The sequence below is a fragment of the Neofelis nebulosa genome, chromosome 2 (genome assembly GCF_028018385.1).
Source record: "Neofelis nebulosa isolate mNeoNeb1 chromosome 2, mNeoNeb1.pri, whole genome shotgun sequence".
Taxonomy (NCBI): domain Eukaryota; kingdom Metazoa; phylum Chordata; class Mammalia; order Carnivora; family Felidae; genus Neofelis; species Neofelis nebulosa.
The window spans coordinates 37355355-37382462 of NC_080783.1; the positions used below are offsets into that span (position 1 = coordinate 37355355).

Below are 27108 nucleotides of genomic sequence, written 5' to 3' on the forward strand. Positions count from 1 at the left end.
AGGCTCGTTGTTACCCATTGCGGGATGGATGATTGGAATTGGTATTTTGATTTCCTGCCTCAAAATGGTAAGGCCTGACATCACCCCTCATCAGAAATATCTAAAATTGATTTCTTAAAATGGAATGAAAGTGACTTTATGGATTATACAATGGAGGGCTAGACACTGAATCAGACTCAGAACAAACAGATAAAAATTTACTTGGCCTAATCTCAGGAGTCTCCTGGGTGTTAGCCACTTGATGGGATGCAGTTTGTTTGCTGGCATTCCTCTATTTTTGCTGTTTTAAACCACAGGTCATCTTAAAGTAGATATAATTAGTTAGCCAATCCAACAGCCTTTTTGCTGATCTGGGCCTGGTTGTGACAGAATACGTGGGAAGTTGACTCTGGTCACCAAACCCAAGCTATTCAAAACTGCTGATGCGCCAGATGTAGCTTTACTTATAGGCATATGTCAGAGGCACACTGCGTGCTCTGGCTCCCAAACAGAAGGGTTTTAGATTTGTTGGCTCCCTAGCTTGCAATTTAAACCCTGGAACAAAAGTATTCTTCTGGGTAGTGTGGGTGCAGTGTTTGCAAGCTTTAAGTTGTTTAAGCTGGGTTGCCCCACAAGGCAATTACTGGCACTATTTCACTATCTTTCTGTCCTTTTGATGTGGTATTCATTTTGTTTGAGGCATTTGCCTAATTTAGGAGGTACAGTGATTCTGTTAGGATTACCCCTGAACCCTCCTAGGTTTGGGGAATGGGTAGTCTCTGTGCAAACCACAGAGCCCACTGCATAAACTGAAATCTAAAAAAAAAGAGAGAAATGTGTACATCTAGAATAATGGAACCCACATCTAGGAAGGAAAGCTGACGTCTGTGAATTACATATGGGATCTTACCCCTTCTTGAGGTATCACACTTTGGCCTCCTTCTCTGGTGAAACTCATAAATAAATGTTTGGACGACAACAGCAAAACAAAACAAAACACACTCAGCTTTTAGATTGACAGCTGAAAGGGATATCAGCATCTCTCTGCCCTTGTTATTTGAACTTTACAAAGATCTCTCAGCCATGGGAAACATCAAAGTGTGAACACACAAGTCATCACTAGAAAAGAGTATACCAGGTAGGTCTCAGTGCTGCATGAGCAGCTGTAGAAGCAAGGTCTGGAGAAGGAGCCAATGTTGCCCACAGCCACAGGCCAGTGCCTGCCATCTCCATTGCTTGTAAATTACATCAGGGTTGAGCCTTGGTAAAAACCAGAAGTCCTACGGGCACAGGAAGAAGGGAAGGTTTAAGCTTCATGACAAGGAGTCTTCAACATGGAAGTGAACCACACTGATGCTCAAAAGTAGACCTGCATTCAAAGATTAATAAAGGTCATTCCTTAGATATGAATAAAGACTGGTTTGTTTTGTTCTGTTTCTCTTTTCAATGAAACTTTGTTTTTGGAAAGCCAACTGTGGACAGACAGACTTTTAATACAAGTTATAAGAAATGAACCCATTTTCTTGATCTATTTTAAAACAATCTACTTTGCTTCATTGGATTTGTACTAGTATAAAACTTCAACTTACTAATTTAAATTTTGTTAATATCCTAGTGATGAGAGCCAATATGTATACGTTAAACAATTGTGCACCCTTAAATTTGGAACATGCATATTATTTACATGATTAATAACAATGGCCCAAAACATGCAAACTTGGCTTTTCTTCACAAAATGATTTAATCATTCTCACATTGTCAGTGCTAATGATATCACTCAGAATGATCTCTTTTAAAAAAATGATGACTTTTTAAACAAGCTTTTGCCTCAAAATATCTAGTTGCTACTAATACGAATTCAGGAAGCATGGAGTTAAAGAAGTTGGCTTTTTTTTTTCTTAAATCTGAACAATTGGAATCAGCAGTTTGCATTATTTTAAAAATGAATGCTTAGAATCAGCAATTTTCTTCTTTTTTTTTTTTAAAGATCTTGAGGGTTTTTTTTATTTAAAGTGGAAAACTACATTAAGTGCAAGGCAGTCAACAAAGAAGCAGCCATAAAGCCTAAGTATTCCTAGAGTTATAAAATATGTCCATTGTGCCAATTCCACTGCCAACAATGAAGTTTTAAGCATTAATATGCCTTCATTGCAGTTTTAATGCCTTAATATTGACTCTATAGCTCTTTTGGGTAATTTTGCTTTCTCTGGTACTTGAAAGGTGATGATGTCAGCGTTCTTCGCACTGATTCATATGCAGGTTGATGAAGCTGAGTTATTTATTGAGTTCCATTATATTTTCTATAAACATTAGTTCTCAATAAACAGAGACATTTAGCCGAGGGTTTATTTATTAAATAGGTACTGTACAGATGGTTTTGCCACACATGATGTGCTGCAGAGGATATTACTCAGGAATAATCAGCTGTGTTATAGCTTGGCTAAATTAATAAGATGATAATGATGAAATTGATGCTTTTGAGCTAGGCTTGGTAAATGGTTTTTGCATAAACAAACTGATAAATTTGAGAAGCAATTACTTGCTTGTCAAAGATAAAAACACAACAGGGCCCATTTATAGTTAGGTCCTATTTATTTTTAAAGATTGTACCAGATTTTATGTTTAATATGCTGCAATTAAAAAATAATACTTAAATGAAGAAGAAGAATAAAAAAAACTAACTTTCTGAGTTCTTCAAATCTGAAGAAGCAGCGTTGCTTGATTAGACACCAAGAAAACTTTTTTGCTGCATGTGAAGGGAGAATCTATCTGACGAAAAAACGGGTGATATTCTACATACATTTTTAATCAGATGGGCGTGCTGCAGAAATAGTGGACGGACAACTCCCTCCTCCTCCTATTCATCCCCTTCCCCAGGCACACAGCACACACTTATAAGGGCCCTAAAAAGGCTTTTTAATCTTGTACCCAAATAGCAAAGGAAATGTTTAACCTAGCTTACAGTGTCCTATAAATGGTACAGAATCCATCCATTCTTTTCACCCAAAGACCATTCAAGTTTTACTTAGAACCTGAACATGAAAAGTACATGCCTACTGATAAAAATTTACTGATACAATTTCATTACATAATGCTAACTTCTTGTACTGTATAAGTCAGAAATGAAGTCCAAGGTCAGGGAAATGTTAACTCACTTCCTTCCCCAGATTTAGCAGAATTTTTTTTTAATTCTGATTAAATCACAGCCTGAGGGGCCACCCTTTAGACCTGAACATAAGCTGTATATCGAATATATAGTTTGCATCTGTTTGTGTATATGTGTATTTTAACTATGACAGAAGAAGAGAACATCTCTATACATCTGGCAGCATTTTATCAAAAGCTACTTCATGCTAAATAACAGGTTTAATTTTACTTCTTCCCAAAGAGTCTCTGATCACCAAAGATAAGTTATAGCATATTTTTACTACTCGGGTATACTTACTGATTATCAACAATAGACTAGTAGTCATACAGAAAGAGAATCATATGCAAAAAAAAATAAATATTTTAATTCTAAATGTTGGGATCCCAAACTTTTGTAATTGTAATACTCTTACAAGTTATGTAATAGGGGCAGACACTATCACTATTTAAAAGTATAGGATGAAGTCATCAGCTGTGAGATGAAATCAGATACTTGTTTCATGAAAATAAGCACCTTCTTTGTCTTTTTAAAAGAGTATTTTGATGTCCTTCATATAAAAGTATGTTAGCTTAAAATGAATTAATCTGTGACCATTAAATGCAAGCCACAGTGTTAGAATGGGTGTTTTGCATTTTATTGTTTATGTGAAATAAATGAGTTACAGCAAAATGTTTTGTACATGCATGGTAGAAATTCTATCCCTCTGGGCAGCTCAAAAACAAGATATTTATCTTCTCAAAAATTCCCAATAAAAACAAAAATAGAATGATCACAAGAATCAGCAGGATTATTTTTAAGACGCATAACAGGTTTATATCACAGAAATTTATAATATATTGGTCTGATATCAGAATGCCTAATGATTTGTTATAAAACTTCAGTTGTGATTTCCTCCTCCTGGTTAATTGGAAACAACTGCTCCCCACGACTAATTACAACTCCATCAAAAAGAAAGGCGAGCACAAAGATGTCTTAAGGGAACGTGAAAACTTTGAAGGTGAGGCCCCATAAACTGAGTTGAGGGATGAAATTTAAAACCATTCTATGAACTCTGCTTTCTAGAGACCATTGCAATGAGCATCAAGGAAATAAATCCAAAGAGATTTTCAGGGATGATATCAAGAGGCATGAGAGCATAATATATTGAGATGCTTTAGATCGTGAATCCCATTGATCAGCTGACAAACTGATTATTGTTAATAGAAATTCTATGTTGGATCTGCACTGTCATCTGCTTTACTGAGAATAATTTTTGGTAAGTGCTTAGCAGAAATTTGTGCTTCTTGAAACTATTCTGAATTATCTAAGACAGCACTAATATGCCTGTGAACTCTGCAGAAGCTATAATCTTGGTAGGAATCTTGCTTTACAAGATGTACCATTCAGCTTGCAATTGAAGATATTTTAAATTACCTATAAAATTAAAGAATGAATGAGGGCAATGGTCCATCTGTGTTTCTTGCTCTGCTATCAAAGATCGCAACATCTGAACTGATTTGCCTTGGTTTCAAATGTCTATGGTCCTATGTCACAAACCTGTATATCTGGATTTCAACATGTATAATGTTGAACTAAGGAAACACATCTCTGCAAATTACAACACAAAACTACCATATCTGTGAAGTTGTTTCTAATCAATATTCAGGTGACAGATTTTTTTCTCATAAAATTCTGTACGAAACTACCCTACTCAAAATTCACATGCAGAGAAGAAAGCGTTTTACTAGTCTAATCCTAACAAATAATTTTAAAATTTTATTAAGCCTATGTACTGTGTCATATATTTTTGTCAACATATACTAATTTATTTTCACCATTTGCTACATTTAATAGTCCTATTTAAAACATTAGTAATTTATTCAAGTGAATAATCAAAATAAGAATCAAATTAAGCTCTCTGTTTTAGACATTTTGACAGCTATTTTTAGGTTTATGATTTAAAAATACTACTTTAAAAATTTTTGTGATAAATTATATTTTGAAAAAAGCAAAACACTTGGGAACATCTACCCAGCTCTAATATATATGAGTACAACAGTTCTAACATATTTTTTTGCAGTACCAAAATATAGTCATGGTTTTTCATATTTGTGAAATTTTCCTCTTTGTCTTAAGCAATTTCAATGGTTAGGATAATCAAAATCACAGTCATTAAATTATTAATTCACATGAAATGAAGAACACTGGATTTAGCAGTGGTGAGACTATAAACTGCAACAGAGAACACAGAAATTCCCCTTATAAACATACATTAGAGAGGCTCTCTGTTACAAAGCTAAATTATACCGATTACAAAGCAATTGTATAAGATGGCTTGCATGGAATGGAACACTAAGCAACCATTCAAAATGCAAGTGTGAGAATTTCAAAGGCACCAAGTAGAATAGAATTACAAATTCCTACCACTCTGTCTCTTAAAATCTGTCTCTTTCATATTTACTCTTTATTTCACTCCTACATGTCAATATATGTCTCCAACAGGCTAAGAATGCATTCATTCATTCACTTATTGTTTCTTTTACTTATTGTTGCATTTACTTTCTGAGTACCCAATATGTGCTCTGCAGGGTACCAAGTGTGGGCAGGGGTGGGGGGATGCTAAAATGAACCAAACAAGGGCCCTATTCTCTAGGAGCTCAGAACAGTGGAGAAAATAGAACATCAGAATGTAGGAGACTTGTATCCCAATACAACTGAATTAAATATGCCATGGAAGAAAAGCCATCAATGGGTAGCCATTGAATCAATATGCTTTATGTACGTGAAAATAAAGGTATCATAAATCCAGGAAGACAAACAGTGGCACAAAGAAGTCTGAGGTTGAACTGATAAAAGAATATAATAGATACCCAAGCAGCTGTTCTTTCATATCAGAGTGAGTTGTCTGGGATAAGGAAGAGAAAGTGTGGCCAAAAGTCCAGTTCTAAAATATAAAGGGGTGTGGGAGTAGAAAGGGAAATAAGTGAATAATGATAGACAAATAACTGAAATTTCTTTCAATATTGGAAATGCTAGTTCTTTTCAAAATATTCTTCTTCTAGTAGTATTATTTTCTGCTTATATCCCAAAAGACTTCTTTATCTGAGACAGGGAAATTCCCCATCATCTGCTTTTGGAAAGGAAACTCTTGAAGGGCAGGACAATGATAATTTCTCCTCTCCCTTGACTGATTGCTCTGCTTCTCTGCTGAGACTCCCAATAGGGGTAACAGTTAGTGCCAATTGTCATGATGTTTTGAGATGTAGACACCTGTCTTCTAATAACTGGACTGAGACCACCGACTCATTTCATACAGACCATCAAACAGACATCAACTAGTAATGGCCTGTATTTACTACCAACCTGGGCTCAAGCCAAAGCCTTTTCTCATGGAACTGTGTGAGCATTCTTGATGACAAACAGTAAGTTCAAAGTGTTCACTCCCCTCCAATAAATGGACCAGTGGCTGTGGCAGTAAGTGCCACTAGACTATCATGGCTCTCTCTAATTATGTGTTACCTCCATATTTGAACTTTGTAGAGTCAGCCTCTCCTAAGTAAGTATGTTTAATACCCATTGAAGTGAAATACAGATTAAGATTCATGTACAATTTTTTAATATAGAAACTAAATTTACATATTCATGTCCCACCATAAGATGAGGAGGTAAAGAAGGCCTGCTCTATGTTAAATTCCAAGAAGAAAAATAAACAGTATCAACATCAGGGATGCATGAATTCTATATAAAGTATTTTATAACCATCTGCATATTGTAGTTCTCTAAAATAATCTTTCAAGTAACTTTAAAGTACTTAAGTAGAACTAGATTCTCCAATTCCCATATATATTTCGTACTTTAAGGGGGGGGGTTAAGTTTTTTTTCTCATATGTAAATCAAAATTATCAAAACACAAAAGAAAAAATGGCTTAGAGAAAATGATAGAATTCAAAGAAATTCTTAGATAAAGTCCTAAAGAAGTACAGGTTAAGGAGAAATTATCTTTAGCTCCAGTTGCAAGAAATAGGGCTGGGGGCGCCTGGGTGGCTCAGTTGGTTAAGCATTCAACTCTTGATTTTGGCTCAGGTCATGATCTCATGGTTTGTGAGTTCAAGCCCCATATCGGGCTCTGCACTGATAGTGTGGAGCCTGCTTGGGATTCTCTGTCTCCCTCTCTCTCTCTGCCCCTCCCACTCACTCTCTATCTCTTCCTCTTAAAATAATAAATAAATAAACATTTTTTTAATTAAGAAAAAAAAGAAATAGGGCTGAAGAAGTAAGTGGGGTCAGTCATTAGTCCTTAGAGCTCTAAAGGGTTTGTTGGGAGGGGGGTGTTTCAGGGACACCAGTCTAACACTATAAAATGTACATGTTGAAGAAACACTGGAGGCAGGAAGATGAATGACAAAGACTAGATGTTAGAAGATAATGACCATTGTCCAGGATAGTGACAAGTGTGCAAGACAGTGACAAAAGCTAGTGGGTATTTCAGAGAGATTGTTGGTTGAAAGCAAGAATTGGGAGAGAGACTGCAGATTTAAGAGTACTACAACCTGTTAATTGATTGGCAGAAGAAACAAAGAGGGGAAAAGATAAAGTTGATGTTAAGATGTACCTAGATGCCTAGAAGAAGAAGAGAAAAAAAATTTTTAAGACACAAGGGGCACAGATGCAAGGGGAAGATGAGCTAAATGGGAATAATAGGACTAGAGGAACAAGGACAAGAGGAACAAGCAAGCACACCTGTATTCCTGTCTACTTTGAGAGTCATCTGAGGAGCAGTAATGAAACAAAGGAGGTGGATGAAAATGCAAGAGACTGCAGAGCTAGAAGAAAATAAGATACAGATCCTTGGAAATACAACCTAGTCCCCACCCTCAGAACACACTGTCTGACCATGAAGAGAATTATGCATCTCCACAACAAAACCAGAAGAGAGAGGGTGTTAACATGAGGAATATGTTAGTAACACAACACTTACATATGTATGCATTTATTCTCTCTAATATATCTCTAATTTTACTACCCCAGAATTTTTGGAATTGTGAGTCATGAAAGCTGAAGGCTCTCATATCACTACAGAGCAGTGGCTCTCAACTGAGGATAGTTTTGTTCCCCAGGAGATGTTTGGTAACATCAAGGGACATTTTTATCACAACTGAAAGGTGCTACTGGCATCTAATGAGCAGAGGCCAGAGATGCTTAACCAACATCCCACAAGACACAGGGTGGCCCCCCACAACAAAGAAGTATGTGATCCAAAATACTGACAGTGGCGAGGCTGAAAAATCCTTCTATAAAGTTACTTTGACACTTTGATTAATATTATCTAAGGTACTTGAGCAGTAATGTTCACCATTGAGATGCACCTGACTTTTATTTGTGTACTTAGGACAGTCATTCAAGATACAAAGAAGACACCAGAATTTTCTAGGGTTATTTCTACCATAAAGCAATATTTATGGCAATTTGGATAAGTACCTGGTTTTAAGCATGCATTTAAAATTTCAGGTATTTAGGGGCGCCTGGGTGGCGCAGTCGGTTAAGCGTCCGACTTCAGCCAGGTCACGATCTCGCGGTCCGTGAGTTCGAGCCCCGCGTCAGGCTCTGGGCTGATGGCTTGGAGCCTGGAGCCTGTTTCCGATTCTGTGTCTCCCTCTCTCTCTGCCCCTCCCCCATTCATGCTCTGTCTCTCTCTGTCCCAAAAATAAATTTAAAACGTTGGAAAAAAAAAATTTAAAAAATAAATAAAAAATAAATAAAAAATAAATAAAATTTCAGGTATTTAAAATGTGGAGCATTTTCTGGTATAATTATGTGTTCTAAGTTTCTGTTTTCCAAAATTCCATTAACCAGCTCATTCTTCACAGTTCCAAGCTATTAAAATGTTAAGATAACTTAGTAGATACAGAAATTGACCTTGGCTGACTTCATTGCTAACTTTCCTCTTGAATACCACATAACCCTTCTAGCACTTAAATTCTGGTACACCCTGACTACTTGTTTTGTTATTTATGTCCATGGATCTCTGTGAACACTTACCCTCCTTTAATGCAGATTTTATTTTGGCAATGCTGCTGTCATTGTGTAAGAGTGCCTTCAACTAAACCCTCTCACAATGAAGTTAGTCACAGAACTATTTCATGTCTGTGATTTATTGCTTATAAAGTGCTTCCATGACATCATTTCACTCTTCGGGACAGCGTGATGAGGCATGGTACTTCCATAGCATGTGTCAGGAATTATCACCTTGCTGGGAGCAGGGCACTGTAGCTTATCAATGCTACTGAGGGCGGTTGTCAGACCTGGAATCCCAGCTGTCTTATCCTTGATCCACTCAACTGCATCACCTACCTGTCAGATGCCTCACTCAGGATACCGGGGACCTCTTGCTTTACCTCCAAGCACCATGTTCACACAGTCCATCGCTCGCTGTGTCTCCACCTCATATCACACCACTAGGGCACGCAAAACAAAATGCTTCTTGTCTGAGAAGACTGTTAAGGCTTAAATAATAGCCTCAATGAACAAGATTTTGATGACCATACTTCTTCTGGACAGAGACTTAACCTAATCATTCAGATAAGGCTAAATGACCCTGTTTTGGCCCACCCTTCATTTCCTAGCAGCACAAAACAAAATTTTAAGGAAAAAAGTTAGATTGTGGGCTTAAAATATTAAACATGACTACATTCTGTTTACATACATGGATTTCTTTGTTGTATATTCACAGAAGAGTTTGTGGGTGAGAGAGAATTCTGCCAACATTATGTCAATATTTGCTTCCACCGCTAATAAGGGAGCCCCTTGGTCATCATGTTTCCCATTTCTTTCCCTCTGTACCGCCAACAAACCCCTCTTGACATGTTGGCAAACTGACAGGTAGTGGAGTCAGTTGTCAACTTACAGCTCTAAAATGTAACGAGAGGTGACCAGACATTAGGTGGGACCCCCTCTGACTGACACAAGGAGAAGTGGGAAATGTTATTTGTAGCTGATTAGAACTCATGAAAAAATGTAAGTTAGAACCAGAGAAAGAACCTTAGAGTTCATTTGTTCCAACAAGCTCGTTTCCAACTGAGAAAACTGAGCCCCAAAGAAGGAAAACTTCAACAAATCTAAATTATGCCTGTTGGAAATATATTTAAAAATGGTGAGACTATCTCCTGTCCATTCACCTCTGAAAATGATCTTTCTTTCTACAGCACCATTTTCTCTATTTTTTTTCTGTTGTTGGTTCTTCTTTTTCAGTGCTCTACATTTCTTGTGACTCATCATTGCAATGAAGTATTTGTGTTCATTTAACACTCAGTCTACAGCTTTCTTCCTAGTGTGAAATATGTGAGCTCGGGGACTACCTGGATGTGCCTCCCACTGCCATCACGTAATAAGGGAGAGATTCTGGACTAGAGACTAAAGCTCCCTGGCCTCCATTTCCCCCTCTTTAACATGGTGTTAAAGTTGTACCTACTTCATAAACATCTGAAGAGAATAAAATGAGATTGTGTGTATATGTCCACACATACATGCTTATGCACATCAAGAGATATATGCTTAGCACTATGCCAGGCACATTGTAAATGCTCATAAATGTCAGTTATTATTTCCAAGAATAGTACCTTTAATTACCCAAATCCTCGCTATTCAATTAAATTCAACAAAGAAATATACATCACAGGGGCACCTGGGTGGCTCAGTCAGTTGGGTTTCTGCCTTCAGCTAGGGTCATGATCTCGTGGTCTGTGAGTTCAAGCCCCGCATGGGGCTCTGTGCTGACAGCTCAGAGCCAGGAGCCAGCTTCAGATTCTGTGGCTCCTTCTTTGTCTTTCCCTCCTCCCCACTCACCCTCTGTCTCTCTCTGTCTCTGAAAAGTGAATAAACATTACAAGTTTTTTTAAAAAGGCATATATATGACAAATCAAGCCACCTAGTGGGTCACTATGTCTTTGCTGGGAGTAGAAGCAACACAAACATGGTGTGTAGAATGGTAACTGTTTTTAGACTAGCGCTGGGTGCCACGCATTGTGGTCAGAACTTTTGCTGCTTTATCTCATCCACACTTTAAAACCATCCAACCCTGTTTTCCTTTTCATCTAAGAAAACGTAACTAGGTCTGAGAGAGATGAAGTGACTAGCCCAAGATCACTTGGCGATAAGATAGGAAATAAAAGGTATCTGACACCAAAACCTTTTGCACCTAAAGCACTTTGCTATTTTCCTTCTCTACAATATGTCCAGCTCTGGGGAGTGCACAATGCATAATAGAAAAAGTTGAAGCCTCCTTCTGACCCAATTATCCTCATCCAATTGCCTAAGAATTGAACCATTGGCATATGTCACTGATTGTGGTATGTGTTCCACACAGTCTGGATTTTAATTGCAGGCTTTCATGACATGTATTCTCTTGCCATTATTGTATCCTAATTTCTGTGACATTTCACTAAAAATGATTCAAAACAATAGCAGTCAAAGCTTACTATAGGTAAACTCAAGAAATGTTTGGTTGTGTGTGTGTTTTTCTTTTTTTGAAGTTCACCAATTTTATGCTATCCACACAAAAGAAAATTAAGAAATTTTCTTGGTGGCTCATTACTTCCAAAAAAATTATCTCTCTGTGACATTAGTAGATGCTAAATAAGAACATTTACACAAATAGCAATGCTCCAATAAATAATTTTTATTACCTCTCTTCTGGTTAGGAATATTACACACACACACACACACACACACGCACGCACTACACATGTGTGTGTGTGTAGTGCGTGTGTGTGTGTGTGTGTGTGTTTGCTTTTTATATAGCCTCTAAATAAAATTGGAGAGTATCCAATCCAGGAAGCTCTAATGTCAATCTTTATTTTACAAGCGCCAAAATGTATATCACAAGAAATTGTCATTCATCATGACACTTCACATGTACTGCATCGTTTTAATAGAAAAATCTAAAGTTTCATTATGTTAATGTCGAGCAATGAAAATAAAACATCATAAAAAAATAAGCACTTTTTGGTGATTGGCTATAGCAATTTTCTGTCAGCTTCTAGCACAATAAAAGTACACTGAATGGAAATAGAGCAAATGCTAGGAATCTAGTAGCACCAAAAATGTTTTACTGGATCCTGGGAAATCTAGTGTTATTAAGTGTCATCCCAAATAAAATACAACTTACCCAGTAAATTATGTAATAATTTAATTGTCCCAGAGAAGAATTTATAGAGTCTTCCTATACATCAATGCTAAAAGCAATTTATCCAAATAACATCTCTCATTCAAAGTGATAGAGTGACTTGCTTAAAATTTAATAACTGATTTAGGTCAAGTTAAAAATGGAGGAATACTACTCTGCTACTCTAGAGGAGAAAACACAACACAGAAGCTCATCAATAACTTTGCTGATTTTTCTCTTTTGTAGGCAACACAAATATAGAATTGATATACTAACAGAAGATCCATCTAGCACACGATCATTGTGCAGGAAAAAAAAATGCCACCTATACAATACTGTCAATAAGTCTAAGTATTTTTTGTGTCTAGACACATATTTACTGGGGAATTAACTAAACATATAGATTGATATAAGCAGTAGGTGTAGAATTGGCTTAATAGAAAATATGTTAATCTTCGGAAATAAACTATTTCTCCTTAGGTGTCAAAACTTCCACATGTAGAAGAGTTTGCTTCACTCGTATTTTTTCTCTCCCCTTTTTTTCTTAAAACTCCTCTATTACAGCAATTTTCTTTGCAATGAAACAAAAATTTGTCATTCAGTGTAGTGGGCTAATCAATATATATCATATGATAAACCTATAAGCGATCAATAAATATCAAATTACATTTAGTACTTTTATAAAAATCTCCCAGAGAAGACCACTCTATAAAAAAACTGCATACCCCTACAATGTGCTAATGCTCAAAATATTCATCTACAAATCACTTGAAAGAAAGGACATACAATACAGACTGGGTATCAAGCCAAGAGATGTCTTCATTTTTCAACAGATTATTCAGGTAATGATTTATAAAACATTTTTTTAGGAGATGATTAAAGATGCTTTAATTTGTCTTTCCTGAATCAAGCAAGTACACTGTTCTTGACTACATTCCATTCCTTGATGAAAAATATCTTGGAATACTGGTCAATTTCACTAAATTTTGTCTATTTTGCGTCAAAGACTTTAGATCTTGCCCAAACCCTGACTTTGTGGAACTGTGATTTTCCTCTACTATTCTAATTCTTTTATATCCTAGAACAGTAACTATCCAACAAAAGCAAAATCTGAAATGATCACCCAAACTAGCTTCATATCACTTCTTTTTGTATATCTGGGAGGGTTTTGTTTTTTGTTTTTTGGTTTTTTTTGCCTTTTGTTAGTAGCTGACAAGCATTTTGCCAAAGACTTGAATAAATAAACATCTAATTCTAATTAGAATTAGTTCAAAATGAAGAACCCTAAATAGAATTAGAGGTTTATAGGTAAAAGGGATCTGTAACATGTTCTATACACTTTACAATACACTGAATTGCAAGATAGCTGTATTTTCACAATCTTTTGAAAGTATCTGTGCTATTACAGACTTCAGTGCCTGAGTAATCCTGACTGGTTCTCTCACATTTATTTTCTAGAAATTGGTACTTTCCACCTCCAAGAGGGCAAGCATTACCTACCATATGTCATGTGACTGCTTCTCAAGAGTTCATATACCCTCTCCAGGGGAGTGGGGGGTGGGAGCGGGGAATGAGTGTCCACCTTGCAAGAGTCCTAGAATTTCTTCTGGTTTTTCAGGACCCCTGGATCTTCCCAGTCCCAATCCTCCTGCTTCTCTGATAGGAGCAGTCTATGGCCACTCCACTGCCACTGCCCAAGCCCTTGGCCACACACTCTGCTTGAGTCCACGTAGGACTCTCTTTGTTCTGTTGTCTGCACCGACCAGTCACTCGACTGTTTGGGAAAAGTGCTAGACTGGAGCTGTGTGCACATAAGAGAAATACTGTTGAGTAGTGCCTAAGGAGATAGAAGAACATTATTTTAAATTATCTCGATCATAAAATCCAAGTGAAGATTTGGCAATATAGCAGCAAAAAAAAAAATCTCAAAACCAGTTATTCCTTTTAAATAAAAACAAAAATGAGAAACAGTAACTATTAGAAATCCCACCTGGTGCTTTTCCTGTGTTAATGATGCTTCTTAAATTGCATGTGGGTAAATGGTAATTTTGTCTCACACCATTAAAAACTAATGGAACCCTTGATGATAAGAAATGCCATAGCTAGCTTGTTGGAAAACGTTTAATTAATAAAGTAATAAAATTATTGTAAACTAGTGCAGTTTCAGGGAGAATTCAATGGGATATAAAACAGATAAAGCATTCTAGAGAGTTTGTATAGGAAATAAACATTACTATATAAAATACCATATAAAGTTAAGGGGGTTTGTGTGACATAGAATTAAAATTAGCTATTACACTAATAAAAAAGAATTATTCTTTCAGGGAAAAAAATGCTAGAGAACACAACTTATAAAAATCTATTTTTAAATCATCCAAGAAAATATCTCAATTACAACAAAAAAAGGGAATGTTATTGTATTATCCCATAAATTGGAACTCAAAATTTAGGCATAAGTTTATGTTTACTAGCTTAACCTTAAAACAATCAAACAACTGGTTCCAATGAAAACATTAAGTCATTCTGGTTTTTTTTAATGGAGGTTAATTCTTTAGATTATCTCTTACACTTTTCCCAGTACAGTTTACATTTTTGTCAGACCTTGGGATTTGCTTAAGAATCCCAAATGAAAAAGATTCCAAAATGTCTTTTGTCATTCATTTGAGGGTAAATCATGAAATAATGAATATTCTAATGTCAGCCCACTTTTAACTTGCCAGCCCACTTGTAATGCAGTGTTGATTCTTTTTTAATTCTCTTATGTTCCTTAGGGTTATATTACTCAAAGACTAAAACTATAGTTTATAAAGGACACAAATGTAATGTATTAACAGACATTAGTAAAATTTGGGACCTTGAGCCAAGAAAAAAAATCTCAATAAACAAATGAGTTTTAAAGCTTAAATTACCAGTTTCCCAATGATAGTGAAAGTTGACATTGTAATGGTGTTCTCTCTCTTCTCAGTGTTTATAGAAATAATATTGATTTGTAGATATTCCCCAATTCAAGTTTTCATGATGTATTCATGTCAGCTTAGATGCATGCATTCCTTAATTAATTCCAAAAAATTATTAAGCAACTTCTGTGTACCAAGCATTGCTATAGGGGACACAGCCGTGAATAAAACAGATTCCCCTACTCTCACACAATTTGTATCCTAGTCCTTATTTCCATTTTATTGTGAAATTAAACAAGTTTCTCCTTTTATTAAAGACCATCTCACAGTCTTTTCCAGTTGCCTGTTTCCCATTAATAAACTCCGTAATTATTTTTTTAATTTTTCACTGGATCCTTATCTCTAGGTTTTTTTTGTTGTTGTTGTTTTCATTAAAATTTACCCTACTTATAATCTTGAGGAAGGGGAAGCCTGTCTTATCAAATCTCCAAATCATAAGTTGTAAGAAAAAGTTTGACTTTAACATGTGAAGAGCTTTTCATATGTTAGATATGTAGATAACACCACATACTATCATATGTAGATAACACTACAGAAAATTTGGCAAATAACTTTCACAAGTAAGAGAAGATGAAAAAGAACAATAAACATCAGATAAACAGCATCATTAAAGAGAAAGGATATCCAAATTAAAAGAGTTATAAGTTTTGTTCGGTTTTGCTTTTCCTACATTATAAAGAAAAATCAAAAGTTGATTATACCAAGGTAGGTAACAGCATGAGGAGTACAATTTAAGGTGTTAATTTGAAAATACTTACCAAAACTTAAAATAAAATATATGTAACCTTTGACTCAATAGTTCTACTTTAGAAATGTATTCAAATGAAGGAACAGAAAAAATAATAAATTATTAAGTACAAGGACACTCATAGCAACACTGTTTGTTAGTTGAAAATTTAGGGGAAAAAAACTAAGAAGGAACTAGGTGAAGAAATTATACATATGTAAAATAAAAACACAATTAAAGGATAGCTTCTTATGGGGTACCTGGTGGCTCAGTTGATTAGGCATCTGACTCTTGTTCTGAGCCCAGTCTTGATCTTAGGGTCATGAGTTCAAGCACCATGTTCGGCTCCACACTGGGCATAGAGCCTAAATTAAAAAAATTAAATTAAATTAAATTAAAAAGGATAGTTACTTATAAACTTACATAGAAACATATTCATGACATTGCTAATTGAGAAAGGAAGATTACAGAAAAGTATGCATAATGTGATAGCATTAAAAAATATATGCAAAAATATCTGTAAGATACACCCTAAACTTTAACCATTGTTTCTAGTGATAGAACTATGGTAGATTGTACAGCACTTTCGATTTCTATTTTATACATTTCTCTTTTGTTTCTCTATTGTTTGCAATGAGAATTTATGACGTTTACAAACAAAAAAGGTAAATATTTTCCCCTCTAAAAAATTTAAAAGCTATTCTATTCTCAAAGCCAAAGACTAAATATAACTGTCCGGTTCAGTTTTCAGGATGCCAAAGTCAATTGGCTATTGTCAAAAATGTGAGGTTCTTTGGCTTTTTTGGTGAGTTTGAAATAATCACATTGTCAGAACTTATGAAAACTTGCAAATTTCTAGGATCAAATATAATGCCTGGAAAAAGAAAGGCAATGTCTGGCATTTATCTCAACTTCATACACTTTCTGTAACATGGGGAGAAGTGTCCTTGAGAATTTAAAGCGCTGTTTCTCCAGACAGAATCATAAGAAAATTCATTTCAGAATCGCATTAACATTTGTATATGGTTAGTTTGATATATTATCAAAGTTTTAAAAAAAAAACCTTAAAAAAATAACATTAGAAAGTATAAAGGTTGGGGTGCTGGGTGGCTCAGCTGGTTAAGCATCTGACTCTTGATTTCAACTCAGGCCATGATCTCATGGTCATGAGACTGAGCCCCACATTAGGCTTCACACTGAGCATGAAGCCTGCTTGAGATTCTCTCTCTCTCTCTCTCTCTCTCTCTCTCTCTCTCTCTCTCTCCCCCCCCACCTTGCCCCTCTCCCCCGCTCATGTGCTCTCTCTCTCTCAAAATAAATAAATAAATAAATTTTAAAAAGAAGGAATAAAGTTCAATGGATACATAAAAAAAAAATTATTTGCATATGGTTAATCACTGGTCATAGAATATAAATGGAGGCCTAGGATTTTTTAATTCAGGTACCCAGCAGTGCTAAAGATGTGATTTAATAACACTCATAGTCATTTGGAAATTTTGCATATACTATACTTAAGAAATTTTAGGTGGACACTGTCGTTAACTGAACACTGTCATGCAACTGGACACTGTCATTCAGAAATTCTTGAATCCTTCCATATGTATAAACCAGCTATTCAGATTACCCCAAAGCACATCCCAGCACCATTAGCTCTAGGAATTCACAATAGGAATTACTGAGAAGCCAGTGTGACCATTCACAAGGCTTCTCCTCCACGTTACACCAAATTGATCATGAAGCTCAGGTGATTCAATCTCAATCTAATTGTCTTTCTTATCTCCCCTCCTATCATCCACACCCATAATCTTAGTTCAGGGCAGAGTCTCTCACCTGGTTTTCTGGTCTCATGACCCCAGTCACCCTTCTAATTCAGTGTTGGTATTCCTAAAAGACTGATTGCATTACATGGCTCTTATGCTCGAAAACCATTTGTGAATTCCCAAAATATTTCTAAAATCCTTAAAAACAAGGCCTTTGAGAATCTGGATACCACTCACCGCCCCAGCACTACCACTTGCCAACGTTTCCACATGTACCCTTAACTCCAAACATATTACATGCTCACTCTTCCTATGATGCACCAGGTTCTCTGCTTGCTCATGGCTCTATGCCTTTGCACACATTTTTCCTTCTGCCTGGCAGCCTTCTTTGCCCTGTCGCTCTCCTTCTTACTCATCCTCTAAGTTCGAGTGCCACTATCTCTAGAAAGCATATTTTGAATGGATTCTCCAACAAGATGAAATCCAGAGAATACCCCATTATTCACAGTGAAATCAACCTGCTCTTTATGATATGATATTCTAATAATATGTTGATTCATCTGTCTCTTACAAAACTGAGACCACCTCCAACCCTTGAAAGCACAATGCATCTGGCATAGTACTTGAAAAATAGTAGACCCCGAAGAATTTTTTGTAGATTGACTGAACGAGTAAATTATTGAGGAATGTATTACCCTCACCCAGGAAACCTGCACAGAGCCAAACATTCTCAATGACAATGCAGACCTGAAAAACATCACTTACTTTTGCTACCCATTTAATAAACCAATCTTTGGAGCTCTGGTTGATCAAAGTTATTTAAAAAAAGTGAAATGAGAAGTATACACACCCCTAGTGAGATTTGCAGGTAGAGTCTGACACTAAAAGATCATTAATATCCAAGTTAAACTCCAGTTACATAAAATGGTTTTGTTATCTATCCTGATGTATGGCTCTAAGTCCACATGTTGTTTAAGATAATGGTGTTCCTAGTGACAGTCATACAAAAATACGTCCTCAAAATAGGTTACTAGACTGGAGGGAATCTCTTTCCATTGCAAAATGTCTGGATCTGTGTATGATGTGGATAGTAAGAGCAGCTTTATGGTGTAATGAAGTTAGTCAACACATGATATAGCTGTGGATTTGAAGGAAATGATAGCAGCAGGCAGATGGACAAATAAGCCTGGCCAAAAAAAAAGTAAGAATAGAGGAGTTTCTTAACAGCAAAGATCAACCAAGAAGCAAAGGGAAATTCAAAGGGCAACTGCAAAAGGTAGCAAGGGCTCTGGACTAGGAGTAGGGGGCATGTTTGAGTCTTGGCTAGAATCTGTAAATTGGGCATTTCCTCCTCTAAACTGCCAGTTTCCAACATGTATATGTATGTGTGTAGTCAAAGTAAGATAACTCTTTTAACAGTCATTTAATCATTGTACGGTACAATATATAGGAAAATATTATCATTAAGTTATAATACAATTGTTGAAGAGATGATTGGAAAATATTGCTGGTCACATGCAGATTTTCAATTTACATCTTCACCTAGAAACACGCTAAAGTCTTTCTTGTCTCAAAAACAAACAAAAAACCTGAACTTAATTTTTTAGCCACATCTCTTAACTGCCTTCTCTCTCCTTTACTTCAGAACCAAGCTCCTCAAGTCAAAGTTACTTGTTATTTCCCATTGCATTGAGGACTTGGACCCCAATACTCTGGCAGCCACTGCTAGAGGCCTTTTAGTCTTCCTCTTATGTTATTTCTCGTTGGCTTTTGACATTTTTTTTTACCCTCTCCTTCTTCCTGACACTCTTTCCATTGTCTTCCATTTTCTCCTGGTTTTCCTCCTACATCCATTCCTCCTCAGCCCCTTCCACTAGCCCTCTTCTTCTGTTTGTCCTTTAAGATTAGTGCCCTACCATACACACACACACACACACACACACACACACACACACACACAGCAACCTATGAAAAGAGACTCCCTGTCTTGCTTTTCCTACTGTTCTTGGAATGATTATCTGAGGTATATGAACACAGTAATAGGAGATTTATACTTATTAAAATTTGGGTATGGGGTGTCTGGGTGGCTCAGTTGGTTGAGCGTCCGTCCAACTCTTGATTTCAGCTCAGATCATGATCTCATAGTTCATGGGAGCTCCACGCTGAGTATGGAGCCTGCTTAAGATTTTCTGTCTCTTTCTCCCTCTTCCCCTCTCACCAGCTCGCTCTCTCTCTCTCTCTCTCTCTCTCTGTCTAAAATTAAAAAAAGGGTATGGATTAATAATACAGACAAAAATGTAAACACTAAATCTAAGAAGGTCTTGGCAAGGGTGCTGTTGGTAGGGGAGGATGTAAAGGTGCTAAATTCCTATCTTTCATACAAAGAAATTAGTAGATAATATTCAAAACTGGAAAATAAGGACTCTGTAATAGAAGTTTTTTACACATGGAAATAAACACCAGGAAAAAAGACAAGTCAGCTAGGAGAGTTGACCGTGCTCTTTTGAAGAATGAGAACCGCAGGAAGTCAGAGGCTGAGGACTGAAGGCAGAGGACTGCTGTTTCTCACATAACATTCTAATACTATTTGCCTTTTTCAACTTTGTGCACATCCATATGGAAGACGACAGGGATACTATTCAAAAGCCACCAGTTTCCTCATGTATAAAATCAGCATTTCGATGTAAACTTTGCCTAAATGAAAAAAGATAACTGGCACCATTCCAAAACAGACCTCCAAGAATGGAGCAATAAAACGGGGAAAAATGCTCACATGGCAGTTGAAGGAGGAGACGAAGCCATAACTGCTGTCTGAAATGATAAAGAATTAACTGCATACCCCTTTTCTATTAAGCACAAAGCCGTATCATGACAAGCAACTCCTAAGTCTTCATATGTCTGTTGCGAACAGCCCCATGCTTGCCAATGAGAGTCTCCCAGGTAAAATTCTATGTGCCAATTCTTGTTTCTGATGTTAAATCTGTTCTGATTCTTAATTTACATGTTGGAACAAATACCATACCCTTCTCTTTTAGGTCACTTATGATATCTCTTTAACTCTATACACTAAGTATAAGAAAATTCAAGTACAAAATCCTTGACAATATATCAAGGGTTTCATATTTATATGACATATATATCTTGTGTAAAATATGTTATAAAAGAAGTGAACACAGCACTTTGCACAGGGTCATATATATTCCATGTTATAGGATACATATTGTGAAGCCCCAGTGGAACACCTGATAGAAGCCTTTGGGCCTTTGCAAGTGTTATTGGATTCCAGTCCCAATAATTGGTCTGATCTACCTTGTTTACAGGCATTTCTGATTAAAAACCATAGAGGAACAAGGTGGGGAGGGGAGTCGGGGATGAGGAAGGAACATTCATTAGCAATCTCAAACTAAAAGGTAGTCATAATCCATAAACTATTGACCCAATAACAAAAAGTTCCCTTTGTTTTAAATCAATTAACATTTATACATGAGCCATTAAAAAGCCATCATGCTTATAAGCCATTACAGTGTGTACCTACTATATTGATTAGCATGCAGTCAGTTATTAATTAATGACATCATCACTCTCAAACCTCTTAAAGGTTTTAGGGCCTTAAAGAAACCCACCACCCACCAGAACCAAGTACTCTACACTTGCCATGCTTTATAGCCTTGAGCAGAAAAATATGTTTTTACAGATCCTCTGTTGTCCTTCTAATGCATCAGTCAGCCCATGATATTGCATGGTGTGTCCTCCAAAATATCCCATCGCGTTGTATAAGTAAACCATATAAATCTCCAATGATATCATAGTTTTAACATTATTTGTATTACAGCAGTATATTAACTTCTCAGTGCACACCTCAGATGAAAAAAGTAATTTACAATGTATGTACAATGGCTGCCATCTAAATAAACTCAGCGCCCCTCTCATCATGAACACCCTCTTACCCCGTTCCTACCGTACCTAACAAAGTGAGGCCTAAAGCTGTAGGAAAACAAGCTCTACAAATGCCATAATCTCAAATGTCCTTCCTTTAATGTAATACAAGCCAAATAATATCTTTTAAATATCTTTTCCTCTCTTTATTATCATTTACAAGATGATCATCTCTTTGGAAAATAAAGATGTCTTGAAAACTTTGAGAATGAAAATTTTGGTTCAAATTTCTGCATCGATTCAAAAGAACCAGATTAAGACCCTAAATCATACTGTAAAACAGAATCACTGCTGTTTACTTAAATGCCGCAGTCTGTTAAGGGATTACTCACTGACACCATGACAAAAGTCATATTAAGTGCACAATAGGGTTATAAAGTAAAAGCTACCCCAGGGAATCTGAAATCTACTAAAGAGTGTTAACATCATCTTCCTATCTAAATCAAATTAACCTCCGAAGAAGATAGACATACCACAAAATAACTAATTATGATTCACCCCATCCCCCTTACTCCTAATCATGAATAAGCTAGTTATTTGGTGTTCTCCATAAAACTGTTTAAATAATACAGAAATTTAATTAACATTTCTTCGTTTTTCAATTGTATTTTGTGGTATAAAGAAGCTTCCCGATAGAGTTTCATTAAATAAGCGCAAGAATGAGACCAAGCCACCTGAATTAAAATTCTTTATTTTCCCACTGTCTTCTCCTCTGGGGTCTTAGCAAATTATTCATCGTTCTCATTCAGAGTCATTGCAAAAAGAAGGTTGGACAAGTTTATGTTAATTAAGCCTGTTGAGGATGAAATAATGCACGGCCACATTAAGTGTGCAGTATTATCTCCTTGTCTAACATTGTTATGGTCTCATTGCTCAGTCTGGAAGAAGGAAGGAAAGCACCCTTGTAAGATGATATTATTATTATTATCATTACCTTTATCATTATTTTGTCACAAAAGATCTCTCTCTCATTAGGTTAGAGACCATCCTGAAATGATTACCAACATGAGAGGGTAGGACAAGAAGCTGGGTTAAATGAGACCCCCATGTTGGGGGCTCACAATAGAAATCAGGTGTATTTGCTTTTATGGAAGATTTTGGTTCATGGAGCAGTTTTTGGGTGATTTTTTTAAGCCACAACCAAGATAAGCTTATTTCTTCCATAAAGGAAGACATCTTTTTTTTTTAATAAAATTGGCAGTGAGGGTATGTGTAAGGCAAATTGTGACTGAGCCAATAATCTGTCATTCTTACCATCCAGAATGTTCACATGAAGATATAAACAGAAAAAGAAGCCACTTCATATGTAAAGAAAAAGGAAGATGCTTCCTCAAGATCTCAAAAGCTCGGATTCACACTCCTCATCCTCCCAGAGAAGAGTGAGGTAAGCAACAGGGCAGGTATGAAGGGGAAGAGAGAGGAAATACTAACCATTAATACCAATTGTGCGTGAGTTCACAGTAGAGACGCTGAAGTCTAAATAAGCACTTTTGGTAGGTCTGGTAATGCTAATCATAACATACTATGTAGTTCAGATGCAGGTACAAGCAGGCTTTTCTTTAGAAAAAAAAATAACAAAACCTCTAACTCAGGGCCATGAGATTATTAATGGATTATTAATGGGCTCATGGCAAATTCTCCCCTTGGCCTCCACTCCATCTGTCCCTTGAATTCCCTGGGTTTAAATGAGTCTCTCTCCATTAAGGGAAAATCCATGGCAGTCAGAAGCTACCATTCAAGTGCTTTGGGTACATCTCACTGTCTCAGATAATTATAGAAAGGTTGAGTAATTTAAAAAGAATACATTTGCTGACAAAAAAAAAAAACCACACATATATATGTATATACATACTAGCTATTTGGAATAGATCATTTTACTGGCACTCCTCTTAGATGTCACAGCCAGACAGTCAGCTTCTGTGGGTCCAAAAACCTATTCACTAATGATCTTAGTTAACCTTTAAAAAAAAACAGATTGAAGAAAGATTATATAGGGTCTCTTACTATTCTGCGATCACAACGAAAAAGGGAACTCAAAGGAACGAAATGTATTAAGCAACCATTGTGTGTCAAGTGATAAAATAAATGATTTACACATTGATCTCTCACCATAGCATCCCTGTTTGAGAGATAAGGATCCTGAGGCCTAGGCAAAACCACAGCTTGTAAGTGCTAAAGGCTGGATTTGAACCCAGATTGTGCTGATGCTGAAGCACACTTCCTCTCCACTCCACCAGTCCCCCTTAATTGCCTTCAGTCAAGATACACCTATAACAGTTACCACAGAGCTTAGTACCTAATTAAGAAATTGCAAAGCAAAGGCTCCCATGTTTAGTGTTGTCATTGTTAACACTGCTTTGAAGCATGGGTCAGAAGGCAGGTAGATGTTGTGAACCACCTGCTATGCATCATCTAGCATAAGGACTTCCTGGCATACAGTAGGTGCTTACTACTTACCAAGTTTTCTCAACAAATGCAGAGAACGACAGCCCAGGAGAAATGGGTCACCCATACACCATAGTTTCTCCCAACAGTAAGGAACTTAACTTTTTCACTAAGAATTTGATACAGCTTTTAAAAAAAAATCAGTCACGATGAAATTGAAAGCAATTATTTATGCCTCTTCAAAAACCTCAAACCTATAATTTAAAAACAACAAAAATGGCAAAATTAAAATTGATAGCAGCATGAATTTTCATGTACACAAACACACCATATAGCCATGTGCGCTTTAAGGGAAATGTTCCCTGTCTTATGAAAGAGAGGCAACTTGTTATGATTTGTGCACACTTTCATGAAATACCAAAGAGGGGAGAAAACCTCCTGTCACTTGTCAGCTAGTTCAGTCACTGCTGCTGTAGAGGTACCATAACATATGCACATCCCCTTCTGAAAATGTATCAGAAGGGGCTTTGGTAAACTCCTGTACAAGCATATCATATGTGCTGAAGCCAAAATGACTTAAATTCTATTCCCTGATGGATCTGCACATCAGATGCATAACTGATTAGTGACAACTGACACAGAAACAGTGAAAATGCTCACTGTTAGGACAAACCCACAATTCATGCAGGAGTGCCATCAGGATGGCTTACTATACTTTTTATATGTACAGAGAGTATGTTCCTCTCCTAAGGGAAAATTCTAGTCGAAGAACTTTGCCTGTTCAGTACGAACCCCTCAAACTGACTTGGAGATATTTCTTTAAGAATGCTTATCAATTTAATGTGTTCATCATTAAAAGTATCATAAACATTCTACTCTCCAGTTAAAAATAATTCATTCGCAAACATTTCTCACTTACTCTGTGCCGTGTCTATTTCACTAAAGCATAAGTGATAAGGGAAAAATTAGCTGGGGGCATAAAGTAGTTAAAATGTAAGTTGATCAGATCACACACATTAAATACACTGAACAATTCTCAAAGATCTCAAAGGGCAGTACTGGTCCTCCAAGGAAGAATAACTTACACCAAGAAAGAGTTCAAGCATCAGAGAAAAAGATAATATTCACCCTATATGTGAAAGACAAATCTACAAAACACTGAATTCCTCAACTTGTTAGCTTTTAATCTGTCCTTCAGGAAAGTTACCATAAACATTTCACTGATATATGGAAAACTATGTCATAGCATTAAGAATAATAAAGAATTTAAGCATGAAGCAGACTGAGAACTATTTTCTTCTGTCAGAAAAAGCAAAACTATATTAAAAGAGTAATTTCTAGAAGTCTCATCGTGGCAAAAATGGCAGGTACCCTTGGCCTTAAATTTCATTTGATTTTTTAAAAATATATATTTTTTCCTTTTCAGGAAGTCTTTCTCTCCCTGGATGAATCTCTTGGATTCATTTGAGATGTCCTTCCCACACTTCTCAAGGTTTTTGGTACGCGATGAGAAAAGTTGTGTCTAAGTTCTGTGACTGTCAAAGAAAAGACAATCCTAGATTGTACCCCCCCCCCATATTTCTTATTCTGAATAGACACAACATGTGTGTTGTTTAGTCTCTTCCCCTACAAGCTTACCTCTTGACCCCACCCCCCCAAAATCTGGTTTCAAGCTCATCAGAAGGAAGGCCTCCCTCCACTATTATCTCTGCTCCTTCAAATCCCGTGTAAAGACTTCAGTGAAAAAGCACATGAAATCAGCAGCTTGAAACAAGTGCCTTCTTGGCTCCAACCAAAGGGCTGTGATAACTGGCCACCTCCCAGAGGCGTGAAATACTACTGAGAGGGGACAAGGCCATTCCTGCCACATCTTAGCAGAGCCAGTTAGAGGGCTGCAGACCCCAGAGAACATACTAACTGCTAACTACGGCACATGGTGGTCGACTGGGATCCTTTCTTACTTCCACATTGGAAAACCCTTCTTGATCCTTTCCCTTTCTCCTTCCCACTTCAGGTAGTGTTTGCACAGAAAGCTGCCGTGGATGCACCCTCTCTGAACTGGTGGCGGGCCTGTCCTGCCTGAGGGTGCTATGCCCTGCACACTTTGCCTTGAAGAGCTCTGCAGCCCACAGCTCAGGCCCCCATGCCAATGCCACATTCTGACTTCTGTGCAGAAGCCAGCCCCTCCAGAAGGCTATGTATTTAAAGTTTTCCATCCCAGAAGAACGGCGGCTAGATGAAGATGCATTTCATCAACGCTGCAAGAAACAAATAGCAAAACAAAACCCTGGCGCAAGAGAATCACTTTCTCCAAGTGAGTACCCAAAAGGCCAAAATTCTAGGCTTTTATATTGTCCATTCCTTGCATTCTCTTTTACAAGAAGTTGCTTTTGCCTTCTTCTTTTACAGAAGGAAGAATAAGAGTGCCTGGGTGGCTCAATCAGTTGAGCTTCTGACTTCAGCTCAGGTCATGATCTCATAGCTCGTGTGTTCAAGCCCTGCGTGAGTCTCTGTGCTGATAGCTCTGAGCCTGGAACCTACTTCAGATTCTGTGTGTCTATCTCTCTCTCTGTCCCTCCCTGCTCTCTCTCTCTCTCTCTCTCAAAAATAAACATTAAAAATTTTTTTTAAAAAGGAAAGAATAAAATCATGTCCATTTTATTTTTTAAAAAAATTCTCTTAAGTTCACTTTTTTGTTGCTCTAGCCATTGGCACCAATGCCCTTGGTATTTTTCTCCAAGCTCTCTTGCCTGATGTGTCTTTAGCAAGTCTTCATACCCTCTTCTCGGTACTCTAACATGTAATGAAGGTTTGCAGTCTCTGCGTACATTATTTGCCAGAGATGGTTTACAGGAAACATAGCCAACCTATATGGAATATAACATCTGGGGAATATCTCAAACTTCTGAGAAAGAAGCTGACAAGAGAGTTATTGCTATTTTTTTAAACTAAATCGACCCAAATGCCAGTTAACGGTTTACCAGAATGTTACCTCCTTGCCTCAATTGGCTGTCTTCTGCACCAGTTCCTGATGTTAGTGGGGGTGATAAAGAAACCACAAATATAAAAGAATAATA

General features: G+C 36.8%; 1 long non-coding RNA gene across 1 annotated transcript; it reads left to right on the forward strand.

The window, feature by feature from the left end:
* LOC131492875 (uncharacterized) lies at positions 1-26620 on the forward strand. Its single transcript, XR_009252322.1, has 5 exons — positions 1-67; positions 22908-23030; positions 25458-25530; positions 26046-26345; positions 26441-26620. It is a non-coding gene; the product is annotated as an uncharacterized LOC131492875 (long non-coding RNA).
* The last annotated feature ends 488 nt before the right edge of the window (positions 26621-27108 follow it).